A 6,000-nucleotide genomic window follows, 5' to 3' on the forward strand; every position below is an offset into this window, starting at 1 on the left:
AAACTCTGGCCTAATCATCATTCTTGAACTTTTTTTTTGTTTTTCTTTTTTTTTTTCTTGTTTGTTTATAAAGAAAGAAGAAAGTAATGCTGATGTAGTCACTCTTGGGAACTAGTGGGGGAGAGATCAGGCTATGGTTTTATATGCACAATACGCTGCTATAAACATATCCAAGGTAAAAGTTCAGCCTGTTTCAATTCTAAGTTTTATGCCAGTCAAGTTCAATTTTTAGGGGAAGTGTAGAGGTGAGGGGTACAGATGAAATATGTGCTCTGTCTACCTTTTGAGCTGCATCCCTTGGAAGAGGTCCTTGCAGCAAGCTGTGTTTAGGCTGATTACAGACATGGGATCTTGGATCTGCTCAGAGGGAATTCTAAAGGCTCCTGGCTGCAGGTGTCTTGTGAAGACTTTGTCCCTTTCTGCTAAGATCTGCCAGATGCTGCCTACTTGCTTCTCTTTCATGAAACGCTTTATCAGGCCAATCTGACATTTTGTTCTAAAGCTCATTGCTGTCCCTGGGACAACCTTGTAGAGACTGGTTGTATTTTCGTGTTATTTCCACAAATATAACTGAGTATACCCTGTTGCCACACATTAACTGTATGCATATCTAACTGGCTTTTCTGCATTGGCACATGCCTTTCTGTGATGCTTGCTTTCCCTATCAGTGCCAAATGTGCATTTTGCTTCTGACAATGGGTATGTGTAGACCCACGGTCCCTTTTAGTGAACCTTCTCTGTCTCAGATGCTGTTTAGTTTTTCCCTCCTGACACACATTCTCTTAAAAGAGCAGAAGCATTAACTGTGCAGTGACCGTGTGCTGCTTGACAAACCCTAACCAAAGAGATGCATCATCGAAAAGTGATTGCTCTCTCAGTGCTCGAGAAGAGATGCAGGGGAAGGCTTTAAAGTGCTCCTCTTGTGCTTCCGTATTGCAGCACATCAGCAATGCCAGAGGTGCAGGGTCTGTCTGTCTCTCTCTCTGGCCGGCTGGCTGGGATGGGTGGGGAGCTTCAGTGTGGCTGTGTGCATCCGGGTGGCTGGGAACAGAAACATAGCCCAACCTAGAGCTGCCCTCTGTTGGCAAGCCAGGCTGGCTGAATCAGTCTCCGGGAAAGGGTATTTTTTGTGGCTGGGGAAGACTCAGTTTAGGGCAAGTTACAGCTCCACAGTCCCTGAAATGCAAGGTGGTGAGGGAAGGCAAGAGAGCCTGATGCAGCTACCAGAGACATTTCAGGATGACAGGAACAGAAAGGGATCAAATGCTGCAGGATCAATAATTGCATCAGGTTTTGGCAGACTGCTTTCCTGCTTTCCCCTTTCTGAGAAGGAAATAAACATGGAACTGTCTTGTGTATGCACCTCACTCATTTCTTCATACAGCTCCAAGCAGAAATAAACATCCCTTTCAAATCTGCGGAGATTTACAAATGTTTAAAAATCCAAGAGGGTCTCTGCATACTTATGTTTGGTTTTAATTACCTGCTTTTAAACTTCTGTCCTCAAAGCCCTTTGATACAGATAAAGAGAAAAAAAAATTGCTAAGAACTGTTGTTTCCCCAGAAACAGAGATACTTCAAATTTAATGTGTGAATATACTTGGCTGTCAGCAGGTGGCCCTGTGTTGAGAGTGAGCTCTTGTTCTTGATGGATGTGCAGAACTGAAACTGTTTAAAACAAACTATTTCATTTTTTTCAAGCCAACAGGAAGATAATAAAGGCCTATAATTTGTCAGATGGAATGATACTGGTCAGAGGAGAGATAATAAGTGAGAAACTCTTGTTTGAAGGAAACGGTAGCAATGATAACTCTCTGCTGCTAGAGAAAATGTCTGGCCTTTTCAATAGAAGCCATGTCAGCTTTGCTAGATATGCAGGTTTTCAGGTATGGCATCAAGCATTTTATTTCTGTTTGAGGGTTTGTATTTTTGTTTTGTTTTTAAAGTTCCTATTTTCAAGGTATGATGTCACTGAGTGGAAGCACTGGAACACAGGATCTTATATATTTTATGGCAGTAGGCTCCTCATTGCCTTGTGGTATCAGGCTGGGGATTGTCACGGTGCCTCTCTGGCAGGGCTGCAGATCAGATGGTGTCTGAAAATGCTACAACAGCAGCTTCATAAATATATAAAAAGATATCCTTATTTGAAATGATAGTTTAATTAGATAAACAATATAATGTGCTTTGAACAAGAGGAATGTGCTTTCCCAGTATTTCAGTTGCCTTCTTGTTTTAATGGTGGGGAGTAGTTGTCTGTCATAAGCAGGTGAGAGGATCTGGTGTGGAAGTATATTTAAGAGCCTTTATCAGAATGGTGAGTTTGAATAAGGTTTTGAGAAAGAAAACTGGCTTGGACTGGATGAGTGCACTGTGGAGAGATTTCAGCGTGTAAGGAAGGGGCAAAAAAAAGGAACAATATGTTAGCCACAGATCAGTAATACTGGCCATTCCCATAGCCTATGTGGATAGATAAAATGTAATTACAGCACTTATGTTGAAGATGTTTCAATGTTTTCGTGAGATTCAGAAAGAAATTACATCCTTTTTCAAAATTCAGTCCTTTCAGTCTTACCTATACTGTTCTGTGACATTCTGCTTGGCAGTGAATTATTACTCTGCAAGGTCCCACATGTGGGTTGGGGTAATCCCAAGCACAGATCACATCACATCACAGGACCAGTCAAGCATGATTTTCCTTTCATAAATCCATGCTGACTATTCCCAGCCACCTCCTTGTCCTTAACATGTCCTGAAATGGTTTCCAGCAGTATTTATCATCTTCCCAGGGACTGAGGTGAAGTTGGCTGGCTTGCTGTTCCCAGGACCCGTCTTCTTGTCCTCCTTGAAGAGATGAGTGACATTTGCCTTTTCACAATGCCTAAGAACGTCCCCAGAACATTTCAAAGACAACCGAAAGTGGCATCAGACTGCCATCAGTCAGTTCCCTCTGCACTTGTAGGTGCACTGATCAGGTTCCATGGACCTGTACGTGTCTGATTCAAGAGGGAGAGCTTCAGCTTTGAAGAAGCCTCATTGTAGCTTTTCCCAGACTTTTCTTCAAAACAGATCAAATCACCTTGCCTTGGATGTGGGCAGCTAAACTCCTGGGAGTGTACTCAGAAGTCCTGACAGTGAGTTTGTGAGGGTGGCTATTAGGATAAACTGCCTGATCTACAGGAATAAAGGGGAAGTGGAATTCAGAGGAGGCATAACCATAATGAAACTCTGGGTTTTGTGCTTGTGTCAGTGGGAAGTGAGGAACTGTGCACAGTTTGCGGGTTTTAATGAAATTTTACTCTTCTATGGCTAGCATGAGTCATTTTGTGTTTATATCATCTGAACATCCTTTTTGGGTGTGAAGTTTGACTACACTGCCTCCTGAGTGGATTTGCTCCTTCTCAGTCCCTTCAGGAACTGGCAGACTCAGAGCAGAAATAGCTTCATTTAAACTCTTGTGCCCACGGAACTTGTTTAGACTGAGAGGGGTGTCCAGTGTGAAAGTTATTTGCACATATAACAACACAGATTTTCTTTCTTTCTTTACTACTACAGTAATATTGCTAATGCATGTTTCTTTCTAAAAATAAAAGCTTCACTTGAGAATGTTTCTAACATGCACTCTGGTCTAATGATTTCTGTGATCACTGATTTGTAGCATTCATTAAAAAACAACAAGGAACTCTTTAACTTGTATAAGTACAAGACAAAATGCTGGTCTCCAAAGGACAAAGCATAACGTTGCAAAAGATAAACAAGAATGCAATATGGATATTTTTGCATTTTTAAATTATGCTTTCATGAAAAAATCTCTGTATGATGGAGATGAGCCTAAATTCAGCTGATATCAGTGGGTGGAGAGCATTCTTTGAAATTGCACATGCTTATATGATGAGTTAATAAGGTCTTTGATTTCTTGATTTAGGTTATTAGTTGTAAAATCTATCTTTCCCTTGCCTGTATCAAACATTTAAATGTAATTATTCTTAGTTTCCAATATAATAATTGCAGAAGGATGTCTTAGGTAAAATAATTTTGTATGAATTGTTAGAAGGTCTACATGAATTAAAATGACTTCTATGTTTTGTTGTCCATTCCCACATGTGCACTTAGGTTCAGATTGAATACAAACTTAGCAAATCAGCAGGGGATATGCTGGTGTAAAATTAAGTAGCCTTAATCTCTCTTGAAGTCAAGTTGCATCTTGTAAGACTAATTCTTCCTCCCACTGCTCTTTTATGTATAGATTGAATAGTGCACCTGAAAAAAATCTCCAGTGAACTGTAAGTGGCTTTCCCTTAAAATCTGGAAATGGTATATTAAAAACTGGTGAGTCCTTGTATATTTATTTCTGTGTTGGAAAAGTGAATGCAGAATACTAATATTCTGGTAACTTTGCATGTCTTGTCCATTTTACAAATAGTAAACAACAGGTGCAAGTCAGGGACAAACCAACATTACATTTCTAAAATTCTATATGTGTTTATAATGACTGTATTTTACATTAAAAGAGTTCTTAAAATATTTGTTGCCTCAAATGTTAAGCGTGGCCCTGAGCCATGCTGACCACCTGAAGCAAAACTTTAGAATCACTTGGTGTCTCCAGAAATCCTGGCTACGTGTCCCCTGATGGATGTGCGTGTTTGTATCACGAAGACTTGGTGGATGTTCCACCACAAAGACAATTGATTATTTTGAGGAGTTACAGTCATGCTGTGCCCTGAGCTTCACAACATCACTGGGATTGTGGCCCCCTTGTGCCAGTAGAGGTTTTGGGCCCTATTTTCTTCGAAGTGGGCTCACTGGCATCATCTGGTTGTCCTGCTCAATATGACCCGCATTAAACAACTCCTGGCAAGAGAGAATACATGTGTTTCTCAGGAGAACAAAGAGGTGTTTATTGCAATGCACAAACAAAAGTGATGGCATTCTGATTTTAGTTCTGTGTTGTCTGGCAGCCTGGTTAATAATGCTTGAATTCATTCAATAATAGAAGAAACCAGTATTTCCACCATGAATATATCCAATTCAGGGTTCTATAAGTGACCACCAATGTCACAGTATTTCCAAGTCTTGCTGCATCACTCATACAGCAACACTGCATTTGCATATAGAGTTTTGCTTTCTCAAATAGCTTTAAATTCAATACCACATCACATATTTCTGGCTAAAAGAAAAGCACTGCTAAAGGACACAGACCTTTCACACTTTAAGACGTTTCCAGCTTAATGTGATAAGGTTTATCCCTTCCCTACTGACCTCTTTAATACCTAACATAATCCTTCTGTGTTGAGAATGTTCATGAAAAAAAATTATCTTAGAAAACATTGCTGAATAATACTTTTCCTTCCACAGATCAACACTGGATTTGATTGTGACAGGTGGCTGAAGACACAAACACTGAGAAGTTTTAGGACAATTTTTGTGAGCCTTTGTATTAATAATTTGTATATAAAATTTATTCCAGACTCAATTTTTATCTATCATCTCTCTATATATACACATATGCATATACAAATAAAATACTATTGTTCCAGCATTAAATAAATATTGAAATATAAGTCTCTATGAAGTATATGAACAGTATTTTTTTCCAAATTGTATTGTCACATATCCTTTAGCACTGATTTTCATAGTTAGTGCTTGGGGAAAGAAAACACTCCTGTTTGGAGCTGATTAATGTTCCATGTTGCAAACCAGGCATTGCTGAATGAAAGGAGGTTTTCCCTCCCCATGACCAGATAGACAAATATTCCTGCATAAGAAAATGTTGGTTATATACTTCTCCTGAAAACAGCTATAATTCCACTGATTTATCCAATTCATCCTTGTAAGTGTTGCCAGGAAGACTCAGACCTCAATTTTGAATCCATTTGTTTCAGTGAATTGGAAAACAATAGTTTTAATGGTTATATTATAAAACCTCTGAGCATCCACTAAAAGAAATACTAACTTTTAGTAAAACTAAAAGTCAGTAGCTAACTGAAAAAGCATAGTGTA

The sequence above is a fragment of the Cinclus cinclus genome, chromosome 1 (assembly GCF_963662255.1).
Source record: "Cinclus cinclus chromosome 1, bCinCin1.1, whole genome shotgun sequence".
NCBI lineage: Eukaryota > Metazoa > Chordata > Aves > Passeriformes > Cinclidae > Cinclus > Cinclus cinclus.